The sequence below is a fragment of the Polypterus senegalus genome, chromosome 11, assembly GCF_016835505.1.
Source record: "Polypterus senegalus isolate Bchr_013 chromosome 11, ASM1683550v1, whole genome shotgun sequence".
NCBI lineage: Eukaryota > Metazoa > Chordata > Cladistia > Polypteriformes > Polypteridae > Polypterus > Polypterus senegalus.
Genome location: NC_053164.1, coordinates 137502857 through 137525730, shown reverse-complemented (window position 1 = coordinate 137525730; position 22874 = coordinate 137502857).

Here is a 22874-nt window from a genome sequence, read left to right as displayed (position 1 = left end):
AACAAAAGAATGGTATCTGCAAATAAAGGGCACAGCAATGGGCAAGTAATTTGCACCATCGTATGCAAATATTTGCATGGCCCTGTGGGAAGAGGAAGTACATAGGCCATGCGAGTTGGTGCTTAGCATTTATCTTCATTTCTTGGATGACATTTAAGGTCTGGGAATATGGTGAAGAGACTATGCATTGGTATGTCAATACACTTAATGCATACCATGAAAACATAAGTGAAATATAATATACAGAAAGATTGGATGCAGTGCCTAGACAAGGACACCGGCTATTGTTAGAAGGTGAATGGAAAGTTATGTAGTAAGGTTTATTTCAAAGCAACAGACACGCATTGCCTCCTACATAGAAGTAGCTATCATCCACAACATATATAAAAGGAATAATAAAATCTCAACTTAAAGTTTAAAAGAATCTATACCCATGAGGAACATTTTTAGGCCACATGAGCTTTGTTTTCAGTCTTAAAAAAAGAGAAATTATTCAAGGAGTTTCTTTTGGGAAATTTACAATACATTTCAGATTCCTGCAATTCAAATAGCTAATAACGTGATCCCATTGGTAATAACATATTCAGAATACAGAACGGGAATAAGTAGAGCGATAGAAACAAACTTTCTTAAACAGCAGAAAGGAGGTCTACGGAACTGCAAGATAGTGATGGCTTACAGAAAAAACAAATCTGCAAGATTTGGTCACAATTTAAAAACCAAACAAAAAAAGAATATCACACTTATATATACATATGTACACACACACACACACACACACAAATAGAACATTAAAGAGCAGCAAAATAGTGGAAAATCATAAGATGTAAAAAGTTTAAAATAACAGGGAGCTTTACCTTGCAGAGTGTAAATTATGTCTAATTACCTGTGAAAAATGTCACCTAAAATATGAGTTTAGAAATAGACTAAAACATTTATATCAAATAAAGAAAAAGAAAAAAAAATTGTCTGACAGAGCATTTTATATGTTATGGAATGTAGTCAATGAGAGTATACAGTCTAGTTTTGGTCAGATTTGGAAAGGAAAAGGTTAAAGAAAAAGTGGATGAAAAGTTTAGAGATGATCTTCTCAGAGGGATTAAATGAATGTGTGAACTAAAAGTTTTGGAATGATGTTTGTCCACCACATGGAGAAAATTAGGGTAAAATGAGTTTTTAGTAATATTTATGACAATTAATAGACGCTGACCCATATGTTATGCATCTGTCAGAAGTGGACCTTGTTTTTCGATTTCCTGGATAATCCAGTTACTGATTGTATCAGGGTTGTTTGCAGGATGTAGGTATTGCCGTCTGGCAAAGGAGCCACCGCTTTGAAGTGTGGCTGGTTGACTATACAAACAATACAAAGTTGTGATAACAGACCTGCTCCTCCCTTTGAGGATGTGTGTATTTACCTGACTTGGAGATTAAATGTCTGACGATATTGGTTTCTAAATCAGCATATCTGTACTTATTCATGATTGGTAACAATACATTTTGTTAACTTGCGTTTTCATTAATTGTTAAACCCAGGAAATGTAGATGCCATTGTTTAATCTGATTGTCCAGAACTGATAATGGCAGGGACTGAAGGAGATTTAAACTCCTGGGCAGGAGAAGACAGGGAGGGACGGTACACTGAGGCGCTCATAGGCAGACAAGCATACCTGGCTGGCACGACGTGAGGCACAAGGACGGCAACACTTACTTCCAGGGAGGAAGAGACAGCTATACAAGGAGACACTGGTTGTGGGTCCAGCGAGAGAGGGAAGACGCATGAAAAGACCAAGCAAAGCTGGCAGACGAGAAATGAGGCATGCCTAGGTCACAGCAACACAAGGAGCCCAGAGTGGAACAAAAAGGAACGACGAAAAGACGCTGACAGGGATTAAATTATTGGGATAACATTGTGCGCAAACTGGACTGTGCACCACTCAAGGTTGTATCCTCCAATTCTGTTTTTAACGGACTTGAGTGTGGACTGTGTGTTTTCCTTTTAAAAAAGGAAATTCGTTCTTGATATTGTTAGATTTTATGTTCATTTATCTTTTTAATGTACTTATTGTCTGGTGTAATAGAAGTTACTGTTACTTTTCCTGAAATTACGGTTATGGCCTTCATTGTGTGTTTACTCACCACCCAATTTAAAGAAACCTGCGTGCTATTATTGGTAAATTTCAGGAGTTCCCAGTCTCTTAATAAAACTGGGTGGCGTAGTCGGATATTTTAACAGTGTCTAGGTTAGATTACCTGTAAGGTGACCAGACACCTGCCACATAAATTCTGGCGTAGTCGGCAGGATTGGGCTTGTGAGTAACACACTTGGAAGTACTAGGCATCTTTTTAAACCATTTTTATTTTGTTATTGATTTTGTGGGGTAGTTTTACTGTGTTTTATTATTATCATCATGATGATGCCTATTTTTGCCGGTGCACCTTGGATTGCCAAGTTTAGTGGGGAAAAAGGTTATTTTAAATATGATGAGTGGAAAGAACAGATGCAGGGTTTATTAGAAGCAGCTGAATATGGGGAGTCTCAAAAGGTCAGTATTGTGATGGGAGCATTGACTGGGGATGCCAAACGGGAAGTCAGTGTGTTGAGTGTGGAAGAAAGAGAATGGGTTACAAAGATTTTTCTTTTTCTAGATGGATTATATGGTGACCAAGTCCCGTTAGCTACTCGGATGTCTCAATTTTACAGTTATACACAAAGAACTAATAAACCTTTCAGGGCTTTTGTTCTTAGATTGAGGGAACTTTATTGTAGGTTACAACGGCGTAGCCCAGCCCAAGCCCCTCCGATATACAGCTGCGAGATCAGCTGTTGTTGGGCCTCCAAGACAGTGGACTGCGACAAGCACTACAGACATTTGTGCACCACAATACAGATAAAACATTTGGGGCAGTGCATCAAGAGGCCTTGCTGCTGGAAGGGGAATGTAATTATGTGGGACACAGGGAAGGAATTTGCGGAGCTATTGGCGAGTTCTCTGCAACTAACTCTCATTCACAGGCAGACTGGAGACTAGCATTTAAGGCAGAGATTCTGGGTGACCTGAAAACACAGATGAAGGAATGGACGCAGGAGCTGCTGAAGGAACTGAGGCCAGCAGTTCCACAGGTTGATGCTGCCCAGCCACTAATATACTCTCAGCCAGATAGGAGGCCTCACACTAACAGCCGTTATGCCTGGGATTCACAAGATAGGCCCCAAGGTTATTATAGTTTTGCCTTTTTATATTAGTTTTTATTTCTATATTTTTTCTGACCTTACTTGGAAATTCAGTTTAGCTTTAGTTTTCTTTCATTGTGTATTTTTAGTTTAGTTTTTATTTCACAAAGAAATTTCTATTATATATATATATATATATATATATATATATATATATATATATATATATATATATATATATATATATATATATATATATATATATATATATATATATATATATATATATATATATATATATATATATTATTAGTTTCAGTAATTATGGTATGGAGCGCCTACGGAGTTAGTTTTGTGTTACAATCAGACAGAACTGCACACTTAACAGATTTGGATACAAGTTTAATGTTTGTGGAAGCTTACTACACTGCCTGGTTCACTATCTGGTTTTACTTTTGTCTGATAAAAACAAGCAAATTTAAAACTAGATACTGAATATAAACAATTTTACACAATTTTATAATTTTTAAAATATTTTCTCATGAAAATCACAGGGGCTTAGGAAGAACAGGACTCTTAGACTTGAATCAGTATGCAGACCCCACCTAGCTGTATTGAGGGAAACAAAGAAAAACAAGCATGAAGTGTCAAGCCCATCATAAAAGGACAATAAACCCATAAGCAGGTAATAGGAGTACGGACAGGCATAAAACGACAGAGACTGCAGCATTTGAGATTAAGAACAGTACATATATACATTATCTAAACCTGTTTATCCAGGATTGCAGGAAACCTGGAGGCTACCGCAGTAGGTTTGGATGTAACGCAGGAAAAATCCCTGGTATGCAATATGAATGTTAAGAACAAAAAGAATGATATTTTAACTATATATTTTGAGAGAGAGAGAAAAACATTGAAAAAAGGGAGACAAATATTTTAAAATAGAACTCTGCTAATGGATTACTTTCACAATATCAGGTATTTTGAGTTGTGAATATGAACTAAAAAAGATAAATGAATAAATATGGAATAAATACAAAACCCATTACTATGTTTAGTTTTTCATCACTTGTCAGACTCTCTACCTTTGTTTGTATCGCTTCATTGTTAAACGATGTTTTTCAAGAAAAAGTGAATGGTCAGCAACAATATGCTGATCTCGTATGATGACCTTGTCAGTTTCTCGATCAGCGCAGTTTTATTTTCAAATATCGGGAGAGGTCTCCCCTTGACTTCCTTGTATACTCAGATATGGGGATGGATATTTGAGGAGTAAACTGCAAGACAATGATTATATTTTTATATTATGTACATTAAGGAACCATCAACAACAAATCAAATTAATATATTGAACAATTATTATAAATTTAAAGTTGAATAAATCAGACTCTGCAGCTGCATAAATAAAAAAATAAAAATAAAAAAAAAAAATCGATTATGTGTTCAAGTAAAGTACCACTTCCGGGTGATAGATTTGGTCAAAAAAGTCAATACAGATCTACAATTGTGGTGCAACAACCACATGCCGAATTTCATCCATCTATCTGTCTAGTTGTATTTTTGAGTTATCGTGTTTACACACATAATTTCAAAAACTGTTTTTGGACTCTGGGAGGTCTATAACGTCAAGATTCATTAAAATATTGGGGTCGAATTTTTTTATGATTACTATACTTTCTGTATAGTTCGTATATGAGAAAGTAAAAACGATTTCTTCTGTGCGAAGTGGCAGGTGAATTGCTGTCAACAAAAAGCAGATACCCGAGAAATAAACTGAAACGTTACTCACTCGTGATTTTTCTGTTCATATGGTAAACGTTTTGTTGGCCATCACATACTGATTTCAGCCGTTTGAATTACATCTTGATATACAACAAGCGCAAAGAAAGGCGGCATGCAAATCGCTTTCTATTTCTCACGCTTTACGCACCCACCATTCGCTCGCTCTGTCACCGCAAATTCTGTGTGAACAGCCACCCTCCGTCACCAGCCGCGGTTCACTGGATGAATATGTTCGGGCGGCTCGTGTTGGATGTCTTTCTGTTTTAGAGTTTAAACTTACAAGATTAAAGACTAACGGCAAGAATATTCATTCAAAAACGAAAACTAAAAATATTTTTGTAAATTATTTTATTTCAGTTAGTCTTTCCAGCTATACTTTAATAGTTTCGTTTAGTTTTTCATTTCGGTTTTTTTAATAATTTTATTTCAGTTTACGAAAATGTTTTTTTAATAATAGTTTTAGTTTTGATTTTAGTTTTCGTTAACTATAATAACCTTGCTAGGCCCATTTGTAATCAGTGCCAACAAGCATGTCATTTAGCGTGGAACTGTCCATACTCTAATGGGCGGCCTACTTTTGAACTTGTGAACCCTGCAGCTGTGGGCCAGATAGCAGGGAATGGACAGTGACACCCGAAAGGCCATATCTCCTCTTATTGGCGAGTGTCCCGTGGTACAGGTCACCATTGAAGGCAAAACATTAAATGGGCTGTTAGACACTGCATCCCAGGTTACACTGATGCAAGAGAACCTTTTCAAGCAGCATTTTACAGGTAAGATAGAAGTCCGGCAGGCCCCGTTTCTTCTAACCCTGAAAGCTGCCAATGGGTTGGATATCCCCTATACAGGCTACGCCACAATGGATTTTGAGGTGGCTACAGTGAAGTTACCTGCCAGAGGGGTTGTGATTGTGCGAGATGAAGTCTAAATGAGCCAATTGCTGATTGGAATGAATTTGATCTCTGCTTGTTGGCATGCGGTTTTTCAGGCTCCAGAATCACCAGTTGTGCTGTCTCAAGCAGCCTCCAATATGCAGGAAGCAGGGTCTAACAGCTCTGCTGTGTGTCAACGTGCTGAGGCACACCGGGAAAATGATGGATTCAGCAGATATGTATCAGACATAATTCTATGTCATGGTTCTCATTCTCTTTCTCTCTCTCTCTGATTCTCCCTAGGGCATGAAGCGGAAGCAGAAGCAGTCAATGGCCGACAGTAAGGTGAATCGCGTTGCAGTCATAGTTGAAGAACCCCAGGCACTCGACGAACAGATTCAGAAACTCCTGTCCCGGCGAAGATACCTTAATAGATCTGAAGGCCCGGCTACTGGATAAACCGTCCTCGCCATCTGTAATTGGCGTAACATCAACCCCGCGTTGTGCCGACCTCACCCCCACGTCTCGTAGGTGCAACACCGCTGATGACCTCGGTGGATTTCAGCTATGCAGGCGGGGGTTCAAGGCCAGAGCACCTCCATCGGCACAGGCGAGCATCCTAACTCAGAACCGGTTCGACCCTCTCCGCGTTCCCAGTTCGCCCTCAGCCCCTGGTGATGTAATAGTGGTAGGTGATTCTATTGTTAGAAACCTTAATATCGCATGCCCTAATGGAAAATAGTTTGTTTGTTTTCCCGGTGCTCGTGTCCGAGATGTGATGAGACGTGCGCCGGCATTCTACGAGAAGCACAAGGAGAGGGCAGTTGGAGCAATCATTTTGCATGCCAGCGTAAACGATATAAGGCACCGACAATCAGAAATTCTCAAGGCTGACTTCGCAGCTTTGATTAAAGAAATGAAGGAGAGGACCCCATCGGCAAAGATTTTCATTTCGGGTCCACTACCTCTCGTCAGACGATCCAACGAGTACTACAGTCTGCTAGGATTAAACAACTGGCTTCAGGGTTTCTGCAAAAGCAAGACATCGGTTTCATCAACAATTGGAATCTCTTTTTGGAAAGGCCGCGTTTCTTCAAGCGTGATGGCCTGCATCCGAACAGTTTCGGCGCCCGGGTCCTCTCCGAAAACATATCTAAGGTAATTCGTTTATCTTGACTATCTCTGCTCTTAACCCCTTCTGAAATGATACTGTTGTGCTAGGACATGATAAGTGTTTAATAGAATCTTCCGTTAAAGTGCACAACATTAATACTGTAATAAGCAATCTCAATGCACGTAGAAAATCTAGGCAATACGGCATAAACTCCAATAATCTAATTAAAATAACTATTTTAGAGGAACAATGTATTAAAACTATAAAACAGATCACAGATTAAACAAAAATACACACAGAGCGCTAATAAAAATAATTTAGTTCCTATTCCAAATATCAATAACGCATATAGTATTCATCTCTGCCCTCGAAACATTAAATATGGCACTATTAAATGTTAGAGCTTTAACTAACAAAATGTTTTTTATCAACGATCTTATTAGTGATAAAAAATAGATTTTATTGCACTAAGTGAAACGTAGCTTAGCTCAGAAGGGCCGGCTGTTTTAATCAATCTGCCTCCGGATTACAGTTTTACTGTGCAGACCGCCAGGAAAAGAGGGGTGGCTTGGCAAACATTTACTCGAGCGGTTAAAATGTAAAGATGTCAGTTTTGGTAAGTTCAAGTCCTTTGAGTATCTGCCATTGTTATCATGGAGATTCTCAAGTTCTAGTATTATCCGTGTATAGACCTCCAAAATTCAACGCGTCTTTTTTTGAGGAATTCTCTGACTTAATGTCAATTTTAATTACGAACTATGACACACTCCTAATAGTTGGCGACTTTAATTTTCATATAGATAATCAGTGTGATCTAAAAGTAAAAGAATTTATGAACCTCCTGGACTCTTTTGATTTGAGACAGCTTGTAAATCAGCCTACACATAAAGCAGGTCATACGTTAGACTTAGTGATTACTAAAGGACTGAAAGTTGATATAAAACAGATCATTGATATTGGTCTATCAGACCATTTTCTTCTACTTTTAATATAGAAATAATGATAAAAACACTCATGAGAAGCATATTGTTAAAAAACGCTTCTTTGACTCAGCAGCAGCTTTAAAACTTACAAACATTCTAAGCAATCAGTCCGTTTATAGTGCCAACTATAATAGCGAGGATAATGTAAATAGTAAGGTGGAAAGATTTAATACTAAAGTGAGAGCTGCTGTTGACATAGTTGCACCTGAAAAGACAGTGAAAAAATCTTCTAGCATTGTTATACCATGGAAGACCCAAAGAGTGTCTGATTTAAAGAGAACATGCCGTAGAGCTGAGCGTAAATGGAGGAAGACTAAACTTACTATCCACTATGAAATATTAAAAGTTAAAATAACAGAATACAATAACACTGTCCGTCTTGAGAGCGCTGCTATTTCTCTAAGATTATAAATAACAATGCTAGTAATCCCAGAGTCTTATTTTCTACAATTGATCGCCTACTAAACCCAGGTAACTAAAGGAATGCCTCCTAAGTACTTCCAGTAAAACCTGTGAGGCTTGCTGTATTTTTCAATCAAAAATTAATGATACTAGAAATAACATAGTATATCTCCAAAAACACTAAGGAACCTCCTAAACCCCAGCATTCTGTTATAAACAAATTAAACTCTCACTAGGATAGATTTACCTGATTTACAAAAAATAATCTCAATTAAAGCCTTCCACCTGCGTCCTTGACCCAATACCAACAAATTTTTCAAAGAAGTATCAGGTGCTAATTGATAATGTTCTTGACATAGTAAATTGTCATTAGATACGGGGTCTTCCCAGACTGTCTTAAGACTGCTGTAGTTAAACCCCTACTTAAGAAACATAATCTTGACCCCTTCGGCTCTTGAAAATTTTAGACCCATCTCTAACCTGCCTTTCTTAAGTAAAGAGAAGGCGGTCATTATGCAGTTAAATGACCACCTCAATAAACATGCTATTCTTGATAAATTTCAGTCGGGTTTTAGAACAAATCACAGCACAGAAACTGCACTCGTTAAAGTAGTAAATGATTTGCAGGTAAATGCAGACAGAGGCCATTTATCTGTTCTCATCCTCTTAGATCTGAGTGCTGCATTTGACACCATTGATCATAATATTCTTAGAAATCGCCTTAGTCAATGGGTGGGCCTCTCTGGCAGTGTCTTAAATTGGTTTGAATCCTACCTGACAGGGAGAAAATTTTTGTTAGTTGTGGTAATTACAACTCAAAGACACATGATATCCATATGGTGTTCCACAAGGCTCTATCCTGGGTCCGCTGTTATTCTCAATCTACATGCTTCCGTTAGGTCAGATTATCTCAGGGCACAACGTGAGCTACCACAGCTATGCTGATGACACACAGCTGTACTTATCAATAGCACCTGATGACCCTGATTCTCTTGATTCACTAACACAATGTCTGACTTGTATCTCAGAATGGATGAATAGTAACTTTCTCAAGTTAAATAAAGAGAAAACTGAAATCTTAGTGATTGGCAATAATGGATACAATGAGGCTATTAGAAATAAACTGGATACATTAGGATTAAAAAGACGGAGGTAAAAAGCTTAGGGGTAATTGTTGACTGCAATCTGAATTTTAAATCGCATATTAATCAGATCACTAGGACAGCATTTTTTCACTTAAGAAACATAAGTAAAGTTAGACCTCTTATATCACTGAAAGATGCTGAGAAATTAGTTCACGCGTTTGTTTTCAGTCGACTAGATTACTGTAACGCACTCCTCTCAGGACTACCCAAAAAGACATAAATCGTTTGCAACTAGTGCAGAATGCAGCTGCTAGAATCCTAACTAGGAAAAGAAAATCCGAACACATTTCTCCAGTTTTGATGTCACTACACTGGTTACCTGTGTCATTCAGGATTGACTTTAAAATTCTGCTCATGGTTTATAAAGCTTTAAAATAATCTCGTCTTGTCTGACACCTTATATTCCAAATCGTAACCTCAGATCCTCAAATGAGTATCTCCTTAGAATTCCATGAACAAAACTTAAGTGTTGAGGCGGCCTTCTGCTGTTATGCATCTAAAATCTGGAATAGCCTGCCAATAGGAATTCGCCAGGCTGATACGGAAGAGCACTTTAAAAAAATGCTGAAAACACATTTTAACATGGCTTTCTCATAATTTCACTGTAATCAAAATCCTGATACTCTAACCCCTACTCTCTTTTCTGTTTCCTTTTCCGGTATCCTTTTGGTGGTGGTGCATCTACTCAAAGCACCGTGATGTTCCAACAATGATGGATGGATTAAAAGCCAGAAGTCTGTATGACCATCAACATCAAGTGACTCCGTGAGAACCCTAACTACAAAGAGGACTATTTCATTTATGTTAGGTAGAATGCCCAGAGGGGACTGGGCAGTCACGTGGCCTGGAACCCCTGCAGATTTTTTTTCTCCAGCCGTCTGGAGTTTTTCTGTCCACCCTAGCCATCGGACCTTACTTCTTTTCTATGTTAACTAATGTTGTCTTATTTTAATTTCTATTTTGTCTTTTATTTTTCTTTTCTTCAGTATGTAAAGCACTTTGAGCTACTTTTTGTATGAAAATGTGCTATATAAATAAATGTTGTTGTTGATGTACAACCAGCCTTCTGCCATAGTGTGAGGGTCCCTGCCAGAGGGGATACCAGGGAAGAATGGGTGAAGGGACATCAGCAGAATCTATCAAATACAGGTCAAACTGCTAAGGGGAGGATGGATAAGGCAGCACGACATAATAAAGCTCAGCATAAGGAAGCTCAGGCTATTCCATTGCTTCCTGGAAAAAGGGTATGGCTGAGAAATAGAGGTAAACAAGGACAAAGGAAGCGGACAGGTGGATGGAACCAAGAACCCTGTGGTATTGGGCCAGATAGGGGATTCTGGTGTGGTGTATAAGGTGAGGCCAGAAGGGGGTGGTAGAGAGAAAAATATGCACCGTAATGCTTTAAAGCCTTGTTTGTCTCCACAAAGTGCTTCAGCTACCCCAACAGCTGAACCATCTCCACCTGGACTTCCCATATATGGGTTTTGGACAATGAGAAACCCAGCCTCTAGAGAAAATGGTGATATCTCAGAGAGAGGAGCTGTGGAGTTACGCAGACCGAGAAGGGATAATTTGGGGAGACTTCCAGCCCGTTTCAGAGAATAAGAAGATTAACTCTTTTAGGGCGGATGTCGACTTTTGTCGATAGGAGGGGCTGAGGGCAGATGTCAACAAAAGCCGACATCCAGGGATAAAGGGCGACAATCAGCTGTTAATGGTGACAAAACTCATTGTCACGTCACAGGCATTCCCTCTCTGCTTGGAGGAATGTTAGACTCGTTGGCTCAGCAAATAATCCTTGCGTGTGCATGAGTTGCGATATGTAAACATATAGAAACAAAGGCAAGATAGCATCAACATCCCAGGAGCAAAGCGAGTTCAAAAAAGAAAATACTCGGCCAAAGAAACTTTGCGCATTATCGTGGAATCGGACTCTGATTTGTCAGATTCCGATTTCTTTGATAGTGATCAGGAGATCGAGGAAGAAATTGAGAAGCAGGCATCAGCCGATCGGAGACCAGCTGATGCCACCGCAGCTGCTCGGCTGGCAGCGGAGCGCATTCGCGCTGTCGGTGCACCTACGGCAAGGTCCGCTTGGGAGGAATACCCAGAAATTGATCCTTGGGAGCCGAACTGGCTACCGGACTTTACAAAAAGGCACGGCTTGCCGCTGGACTATTTCAGGCTGTTTTTTCCTGAGGCAGTTTTTCAACTGATAGCTGATGAGACAAACAGGTACGCAGAGCAATTTTTTGAATCACGGGACGCGCTTGCTCCGCATTCTCGTTTTTCGAAGTGGAAACCCACAACCAAAGACGAGGTGAAGGGCTTTGTGGCATTGCAGATAGAGATGGGACTGGACTGGCAATATAATTTCAGGGAGCATTGGTCCTAACGTACTTTGTCACCTGGTGGCTTTGGACAGGTTATGCCGCGTGATAGGTACGTGCTGCTGCAAAGCTTCATTCACTTTTGTGATAACCAGAAGCAAATCCCAAGGGGTGAACCAGGCTATAACCCCATGTATAAAGTTCAGCCCCTGTTTGACATAGTGGAGCCAACCTATAAACAATTTTATCAGCCTGGCCGTGATTTGTCTGTGGATGAGTCCATGATAAAATATAAGGGACGGTTTTTTTCCGCCAATATATGCCAGATAAGCTCACCAAGTATGGCATCAAAGATTTTGTATTGGCAGAAGCAAACACTGGTTTCTACCTGAAAGCAATTACTTAAACTGGTAAGCATTCTTTCAAAGAGGGAACTGTCCTTTGACAACTCAGGTTGTGCTGGAGCTTGCTTCAGGGCTATGAACATTTAGGACATGTTGTGTACATGGACAATTTTATACTTCACCAGAATTGTTCATAGAGCAACAGAGCAGGAGAATTGGAGCTTGTGGCACAGTAAGGGTGAACAGGAGACACATGCCTTTACAGTTGAAGCCAGAGAGGCTGAAAATGAAAAAAGGGGACAATCCTGTTTTCATGCGGGCGGATAACTTGGTGGCATTGACATGGCATGATGTCAAACGGGTGACTTATCTTACTACAGTTCACACCAACAATTTGTGTGAGAAGGTAATTCGTTCAAAGGGAAACCCAGAAGGTAGGAAGCTGGACAAGCCCATTGCACTTGAAGAGTACAATTGTAAAATGGCTGGAGTTGATCGACTGGATCAGATGCTGGGGTCATATGCTTACGGCCACAAGTGCACCAAGTGGTACCACACTGTGTACCATCGCATGCGTGAGATTACACTCACAAATGGATATATTTTATTCAAGCAGGCAAACAGTGACAGTACTATGACTGTGGCAGATTTCCGCAAGAAGGTAGTGGACAACTTGCTGGCAGAATATGTTGGAGTGCCTTTGGCAAAGCGAGGAAGGCCATTACAAAGAGCAGTGCCAGACAGGCTGACTGAGCGCCACTTTCCTGCAACATATGAGGACAAAAAGTACAAGCCTGACTGTGTTGTGTGCAGCAACAGACTATTGAAAAAGAGGCACCAGTGCAACACATATTGTAAGCAGTGCAACACGGAAATGCACACAATTGGATGCTTTGAGCGTTACCCCACTTTGCAGGACTTTGCTTTGTGAAATTTACAGCATGTGAAATAATATGTTAAATTATATAGTATGCAGGCTCATACAAAATGCAAAACAGTTATATTGTTCAAAAATAAATATTTTTGTTGCTTTGATAAGTTAAACAATTGTTTTGTGTTTTTTGTAAAAAAAAGTTTTTAGAAAAATATTCAGCCCTGGGAGAAAAGAAAAAACCAAAAAATTAGCCCTAAAAGAGTTAAGCTAATTGTCCGGGACTGACAATGGTTAAGTCTGGGGGGGTGTCAGAAGGGGACCTTGTTTTTTGATTTTCTGGATAATCCAGTTACTGATTGTGTCAGGGTTGTTTGCAGTATGTAGGTATTGCCGTCTGGCAAAGGAGCCACCGCTTTGAAGTCTGGCTGGTTGACTATACAAACAATACAAAGTTGTGATAACAGACCTGCTCCTTCCTTGGAGGATGTGTGTATTTACCCGACTTGGAGATTACATGTCTGATGCTATTGGTTTCTAATCAGCATATCTGTACTTATTCATGATTGGTAACAATACATTTTGTTAATTTGTGTTTTCATTAATTGTTAAACCCAGGAATTGTAGATGTGCCATTGCTTAATCTGATTGTCCAGAACTGATAATGGCAGGGACTAAAGGAGATTTAAACTCCTGGGCAGGAGAAGACAGGAAGGGATGGTCCACTAAGAACGCTGCCAAGACACTCGGACAGAGCACAGGGGCTCGCAGGCAGACGAGTGTACCTGGCTGGTACGACGTGAGGCACAAGGACGGCAACACTTACTTCCAGGGAGGAAGAGACAGCTCCATAAGGAGACGCCGGTGGTGAGTCCAGCGAGAAAGGGAAGCCACATGAAAGGACCAAGCAAAGCTGGCAGACGAGAAATGAGGCATGCCTAGGTGACAGCAACACAAGGAGCCCAGAGTGGAAAAAAAAAAGGAACGACGGAGAGACGCTGACAGGGATTCAATGATTTGACACAACTTCTGTTGGGAAACGAGTGTCTGGTGAACAGATTGCATCTGTGGACAGTTAAACGATTAAGTGTTGGGATAACTCGGTGCACAAACTGGACAATGAACTTCGTTACTATATTTGAACCCTAAAAATTCGTACTCCTCCTCCACGATATTTTACTGAATCATAACATCACAATCAACAAAATCAAAATATAAACCATGTTTGTTAGAAAGGGCTCACCAACCTTTGACAGAAAATGTGAATGTTCAAGCAGGTCATAGTTTAACAAACACCATGGATTCCGTTAACCCTCAGCCTTTTGTTCCAGCCATTCAGAAGGCTGCCACCTCCATCACTCAGAGTCAATTGCTTACATTTTCAGTCACTCCTTCAAACTCCTCTGTTTCATCCATTGCTGTTGAAGATTGCCCCTCTTTGCATCTGGTGATATCAGAACATGTTTCAACAAATCGACAGACAATCTAGTAATATTGAAAGAAGACATCCTTTATTTTCCTGATGCCCACGAATTAGAATCTTACAAGGAGATGTTTAATAGTATTCATGAGATGTTGTAATGAATTCTGGATGTGTTTTCCAGTACATTAAAACCAAATGTTTTTCATTAGAATTGTGTCGATTCCCTGCCAATTAGTGTTTTTATACAAATGACTGGAGTGGCGTAGTGCAAGAGTTTCTTTAACAGATAGAGCATCTCCTTCAGAGTCACACAAGTATATTGGCAGATGCTTCATTGATGTTAGTAATGTAAATAGTAAGGTGGAAAATTAAAGTGAGAGCTGGGGCTGACATAGTCGCTCCTGAAAGGACAGTTAAAAAAATCCTCCAACACTATTACACAATGGAAGAGCAAAAGTGTGTCTAATATAAAGAAAGTATTCCACAGAGCCGAGCGTAAATGGAGAAAAACTAAATTGATTGTCCAATATAAAATATTGTAGGCTAAAATAACAGAATACAACAACATAGTCCATCGAGCGAGCGGAAGCAGAGAGCGGATCAGCGAGCGGAAGCAGAGAGCGGATCAGCGAGCGGAAGCAGAGAGCGGCGGCGTCTCCCACAGGCACGTAGCCCTTGAAAGCACCGAGCAAGTTCACCTGAGGTAAAGCCGCAGCTGACCAGTAGAAATAACCGGCAGTGAGAAATTAAAGTCGATCGCTCAGCGGGTGGTGGAAACTTAAAGCGACGGTGATTCAGCTGAACACGGAAAGCGCCGAAGCACCTATAAAACGGCAAAGATGACTTCAACATTTAATGTAAGTTCTATCTGCTCTCTGCCCATCGAGGGCACGTTTATATGTTGTGTGTCCTGCAGTATGTACAGCTCAGGTTTTCCGGCCGACAGTGCAGATAGCTTCACCTGCCAAAAATGTTTAGTTAATTTAGAGTTGGTCGGGAAAATACGCGAATTGGAGGACGCGTTAGGAATCTGATAGCGATTAGGCAAACCGAAAATTGGATCGACTCGGTTTGTTTAGACAATTCGGCTACATCTGATTCGGCTTCAGTCTCTCCAGGTCCCACTGTAGTCAGTGCGAGGCCGAAATCAGCAGCACCAATTCAGCCACAGGGCGAGTGGGTAACAGTAAGACGGGGTCTAAGAATAAAAAATTTAGTCCCCAGCACCCAGGTCACCAATTGGACCCAGAACAGGTTCTCAGCTCTCCGCAGCCTGTGGAAACTGAGAATAATAAAGTGCTCATAATTGGCGATTCCATAGTGCGGAATGTTAGAATTCCAAACTATGTTAAACCAGCAGTTAATGTTAAGTGCCTTGCAGGGGCCAAGATTTCTGGCATAAAGGCCGCATTGGACCGTGTTGCCGGCGATGAAGTATCTACCTTATTGCTGCATGTCGGCACTAATGATATTTATTTACAGCAATCTGAGGTATTAAAGCGGAACTTCATCTCTATGCACCAAAGCTAAAACAAAATGTCGGAATTTAATTGTATCTGGTCCCTTACCAAGATTATATAGAGGGGATGTGATTTATAGCAGATTGCATTCCTTTCACTGCTGGCTAGAAACCTGGTGTGCAAATAAAAGCATAGCATTTGTGAACAATTGGGATGATTTTTGGGAAAGGCCTGGATTTTTCAGAAGAGATGGTCTTCATCCTAACTGGAGGGATCTTATGTATTATCCCAAAATATGGCAGCAAAACTGCCTGGTTGACTGATGAGAGCACCATCCAGGCCGCAGTCATGTGATCTTAAATCACAGGCTGTTCTTTATCCCACCTGTTATTTTCCTGAAGCTGTTACCCATAATCCCTGTTGTGGGGCATCCAGTAAATTTAGTCTTGATACAAACCATAAATTAATTGATAACCAAAAATAAGGTGTATAATTAGACCAAGGGATAAAACCAGACACTCCACCAGGGGCATCTGTAATAGAAATTTAATTCAAATTAAAACCAAAAATATATCAGCAGTTCAGAAAGAACCATGCAGTTTTAAATGCTGTTTATTGAACATTCGCTCTCTTGGCACTAAAGCTGTTTTGGTAAATGATATAATATTAAGTACAAAATCTGATCTGTGTCTTCTTACTGAAACCTGGCTTAGTAAATGTGACACTGTTTCCCTAGCTGAGGCGTCACCAGATGGATACTCGTTCCTTCATAAGTCTAGAGATTCTGGTCGAGGAGGAGGCCTTGGAATAATTCATTGTAACAAAATGCAAATCACTCCTAAAAATTTAGGCAACTTTACATCCTTTGAGGCATTCATTTTAAATATTAAAACAGATTCCAACACAATTATAGTGCTAGTCTACAGACCACCAGGACCATATTCATTGTTCATGACTGAATTTAGCAACCTTCTGTCTGATTTGGCTATAAATTATGATCACGTAGTTCTGATGGGGATTTTAATGTACACATTGATGTGGAAACTGACACTTTTAGCAAATGTTTTACTTATTTGTTAAATTCAGTAGGATTTTGTCAGATTGTCAAAGGTCCAACTCATAATCATAACCATACATTAGATTTAATTATAACTTACAAAGTTGAAATTCAAAATTTAAATATTACTCCATTAAATGTAGTTATTTCCGATCACTTCTTAATTACGTTTGATTTAGTTCTGCCCATGCCAGCACTCAGATTAAAACAAAGACAGTGCGACATCTAGATTGCAATTCTGCTTCAAAATTTATAGATACCTTGAGTAAGTCGAGTGTAATTGTGGAAAACCATTTAGATCAGTTAACATCAAATGTAAACGTGGAAAACAATTTAGATCAGCTAATATCACATTATAATGTGACCTTGAGAGATGCTCTGGACACAGTGGCTCCCCTAAAACAAAAGTGATCAAAGCACATAGAAACTCTCCCTGGTTTAATGAAATACTGAGCTCTTAAATTAGAGTGTCGAAAACTGGAGCAGATGGAGAACAACAAAGCTACATGTCTTTCAAATTGCATGGACAGAGAGTGTTAATAAATATAAAAAGCCCTCTTTAAAGCTCGCTCAAAATACTATTCTACATTAATAGATAGCAATAATAAAAATCCTAGGGTACTTTTTAGAGCAGTGGCTAAATTAACAAATGGGAATTCAGATCAACAGTGCAAAATACCAACAGATATTAGCAGTACAGACTTTATGAACTTCTTCAATGAGAAAATTAAAAATATAAGATCCCAGATCTCAGCATCACAGTACAAACCAAATACTAGCTTAGCAGACCCTGTCACATTGCATTCAGCACTTTAATAATTTTAATCCTGTAACTCACCAGGAAGTCCTAACTTTAATTACTAAAATGAAGCCCACTACTTGTTCCCTAGATCCAGTGCCAACAAAACTAGTAAAAGTGCAATGGATGTTCTTGCAGCCTATTCTAACATTATCAATAGTTCATTACTGCATGGCACAGTACCTGATGCACTAAAAGTGTCAGTCATTAAACCTTTACTTAAAAAGTCAGACCTAGACCCACACATACTAAATAACTAGAGGCCTATTTCAAATTTACCATTTCTCTCTAAAATACTAGAAAAGTAGTCGCCAGTCAGCTTCAGTCACACCTTACGCATTACAATTTATTTGAGAAATTCCAGTCTGGCTTTCGCACTGGTCATAGTACAGAAACGGCACTAACACGGGTTGTAAATGACATTCTGATATCCTCTGATGAAGGAAATTCCACTGTAATTATGTTGTTGGACTTAAGTGCAGCATTTGACACCATTGACCATTCTATTTTACTGCACAGGCTAGAAAACGATGTTGGGCTTACAGGCCCGTGCTCGCTTGGTTCAGTTCTTATTTATCAAATCGATTCCAGTATGTACAGAAATGTGCTGACAGTACTCCATCATTATACACAGAAGTTCAATATGGTGTCCCAGGGCTCAGTACTGGGACCTTTACTGTTTTCACTTTACATGCTTCCACTGGGATCTCTCATTAGGAAACATAATGTTAATTTTCACTCGTATGCAGATGACACCCAGTTATACCTTTCATTTAAATCAAATGAAGTTTCTCCGATGTTGTCTTTAATTAGTTGTGTTAGTGAATTAAAGGAATGGATGAATGAGAACTACTTGTCTTTAAATACAGATAAAACAGAGATGTTAATTGTTGGAGGGAATGACGCTGATCACAGCAATATTTTGTCGTCATTTAACTCAGTTGGAATCCCAATTAATTTTACTGAATCAGCCCGCAATCTAGGAGTTATCTTTGACTCTAGCATGTCATTTAAAGCATATTACAAAGTCGTCCAAAACATGTTTTTCCATCTTAAAAATGTTAGGAAATTAAGGCTTTCTAAATAAACAGGATTGTGAGAAATTAATTCATGCATTTATCTCTAGTAGGATTGACTACTGCAATGCGGTGTTCACTGGCTGTTCAAACTGTTCTCTATACAGCCTCCAGTTAATCCAAAATGCGCTGCAAGAATTATTACAAGAACAAGAAAATATGAACACATAACCCCAGTTCTTAAATCTTTACACTGGCTCCCAGTTAAGTTTAGGGCAGATTTCAAAATCCTCCTTTTAACATATAAAGCATTAAATGGCCAAGGTCCGCTTACTTGTCTGAACTTATCATGACTTACAAACCTGAGCGCACATTAAGATCTCAAGATGCCGGTCTGCTTAGGATTCCAAGGATTAATAAAATAACAGTGGGAGGTCGAGCTTTTAGTTACAGGGCCCCTAAACTGTGGAATGGTCTTCCTGCTTCCATAAGAGATGCCCCTTCAGTCTCAGCCTTTAAATCCCGGCTGAAGACTCACTACTTCAGTTTAGCATATCCTGACTAGAGCTGCTGATTAACTGTACATACTGCATCTCTGTTGTTAGTCATTAGCACTATAACATAAGTAACATGATAATTATATTTGAATACTAACCCTCACCTATTCTGTTTCTTTTCTCGGTACCCAAATGTGGCCATTGGTGCCAGCGCCCACCTGCCAAGTTGTTTGCCTGCCTATGGTAAAGTCATCCCTGATGGAGGATCACAGGAATCATGGGAAAGAGGGTCCTTTCATCGGAGCAACGTTTCAGCCGTGGCATGGCCAAATGGGGAGGCAGCTAGATGGATGAGGTCTCCAGGACTCTAAAAATATCCAAACCTAATTATGTCATATCATCTACTGTTAAACCGTACTTCTAAAATTTTTATTATGCTGTCTTAAGGAATTGTTCTGTTGTGTATATTGTATTGTATTGACCCCCTACTTTTGACACCCACTGCACGCCCAACCTACCTGGAAAGGGTCTCTCTTTGAACTGCCTTTCCGAGGTTTCTTCCATTTTCCTACAAGGTTTTATTGGGAGTTTTTCCTTGTCTTCTCAGAGAGTCAAGGCTGGGGGGCTGTCAAAAGGCAGGGCCTGTTAAAGCCCATTGCGGCACTTCCTGGGTGATTTTGGGCTATACAAAAATAAACTGTATTGTATTGTATTGTATCTTGAGAGGTGGTGTTACTTCTCTAATATTATTAAGAATATTTAGAGTCAAGAAGCTTTAGCATTCCTAAATAATAAGTGTGGTACTAATAGAATTATGAGAGTGTGATACGTGTGCATTAACACTAGAATTACCAGAGCCTACGAAAAAACTCGTAAATTCCGTCCCACCTTAAATCGCTTCTTAAAATCGTTCACAGCTCTCCACCAGCGTTTTTTGTCATCTAAATGTGCTGATAAAATCAGGCTGCAAGCAGCCGGCTATTCCATCCCCCCCAACGACTTAGAACGTGCACAAACTTCTCCCAGCTCATGTCTTGATTGATTATCTAGGAGTGAAGTGGAGTTTTAGAGTGGAAAGAATAGATCATTATTTGGAATACACGCATTTCACGTGTGTTCCGTTTCTACAGTAATCCGTGTAAACACATTTTTAAAACAGAAGCGTTTTCATATTGTAGTAGTAAATGACAAAATGTAAGCATAAACTATATAATGTATGAAGCCTGAAGTCCAAATATCAAACACTTTCACAAAAGGTACACATATAACAGAACAAGTATGCTGTTATTCAAAAATATAACTGCAGAAAAAAGCCACCTTAGCATGTCATATTGACACGTACGTACTGCAGCTGCCACAGTAGCATAATGGCATCAGCCGCTTACTGGTATCCAAAAGCTCATGAGTTCGATCCCACATGGCTCAGTTTTGAGAAGTAAACTGCTCTTATTCTTACTATTTTAGAATAAAAACATGCATTTGATTTCAGTGTGTAACAGCCAGTAATTTATGATACTTGTAAAGGTTAGTTTTTTTTTTTTTTTATTCACTTTTCATTCTCAGTCTCAGTCGTGTTCAGGATCCTTCATCTACCCCCCATCTGAGAATGCTGTTTTCACATAAAGATGCGCGTGGCTCTGCAGCGTACTTGAGACTGCATTCTCGTACCAATGCTTGCGAACTGAAGTGCCTGCGTGCACTTTTCGTGGCATTACACGTCTATTTTTTTGAGCATGCCCGTGTCGCTCAAACACAGGAACATATGTTGGTGTACAAGAATAAAAAACAAGTGCACTTTTATTCTAGACTATAAGTGAAGAAAAATAAAGCAAGTTACAGTAGGCGGTTGATACGACAGCTTGCGTGGTGCAATGCTAAGAACTGCTGATTTCCGATCCGTGCTGTATAAAATCATCATATTCAAATATTAACAATTTCCACACACCCTTCCTACATTCACGACATGTGTACTTGTTGCAGTGTACACATCTCTCTGGGCTATGGTTCCTATTACACTGAATGAGCACCTGACATTGTACTTTCTCCCTATATAAATCACATTCGAGTATAGCGTCTCCAAATAAATCACATTTGAGTTATAGCGCGTCTTTATGTGAAAACAGCATTGTCAGATTGGGGGGAGGAATCGTGAGCGACTGAGAGAATGGAACTGAATAAAAAAAAAAGACTGAAATCAAATGTATGTTTTATTCTAAAATAGTTAAGTACATGCAATATTATTTGAAAACGAACAGCGTCAGATCAGGTTTGAAAACACGCTGCGACGCTGAACTCCCTGTCTATCTACATAGTAATAACAGTAATTTTATTATTATATAGGAGCTGCCCTGTCTGCCTATCATATAGTGCCTTTCCTTCCTACCTATCTATATATCTATCCCCTTAGCTGTTTTTTATATATCTATTATACAGTGGCTTCCCTGTTTATTTATATATCTAGTGCCTTCTCTGCCTGTTTGTCTGTCTGATTGCATATAGCGCTGAACTTACTGCTCTGTACTTTTCTGTCCTCTGCATGTCCTGGAGTACAAAAGAAACAGCACCATACAGCAACATGTGCGAACTGGCAAGATCGGGGAAAAAGCACGCGGTCACTGATTACAAACCACAAGATGAATGAAAGAGACAATATATGTAAAAACATCATCGCACTAATGCAATATTATTTGAAAACGAACAGCGTCAGATCGGGTTTGAATATGCGCCCAATCTGACGCTGTTCGTTTTCAAATAATATTGCATGTACTTAACTATTTTAGAATAAAAACATACATTTGATTTCAGTCTTTTTTTTTTATTCAGTTCCATTCTCTCAGTCGCGTTCACGATTCCCCCAATCTGACAATGCTGTTTTCACATAAAGACGGCTATAACTCAAATGTGATTTATTTGGAGACGCGCTATACTCGAATGTGATTTATATAGGGAAGAAAGTACAATGTCAGGTGCTCATTCAGTGTAATAGGAACCATAGCCCAGAGAGATGTGTACACTGCAACAAGTACACATGTCGTGAATGTAGGAAGGGTGTGTGGAAATTGTTAATATTTGAATGGGATGATTTTATACAGCACGGATCGAAATCAGCAGTTCTTAGCATTGCACCACGCAAGCTGTCGTATCAACCGCCTACTGTAACTTGCTTTATTTTTTCTTCACTTATAGTCTAGAATAAAAGTGCACTTGTTTTTTATTCTTTTACACCAACATATGTTACTGTGTTTGAGCGACACGGGCATGCTCAAAAAAATAGACGTGTAATGCCACGAAAAGTGCACGCAGGCACTTCAGTTCGCAAGCATTGGTACGAGAATGCAGTCTCAAGTACGCTGCAGAGCCACGCGCATCTTTATGTGAAAACAGCATTCTCAGATGGGGGGTAGATGAAGGATCCTGAACACGACTGAGACTGAGAATGAAAAGTGAATAAAAAAACCTAACCTTTACAAGTATCATAAATTACTGGCTGTTACACACTGAAATCAAATGCATGTTTTTATTCTAAAATAGTAAGAATAAGAGCAGTTTACTTCTCAAAACTGAGCCATGTGGGATCGAACTCATGAGCTTTTGGATACTAGTC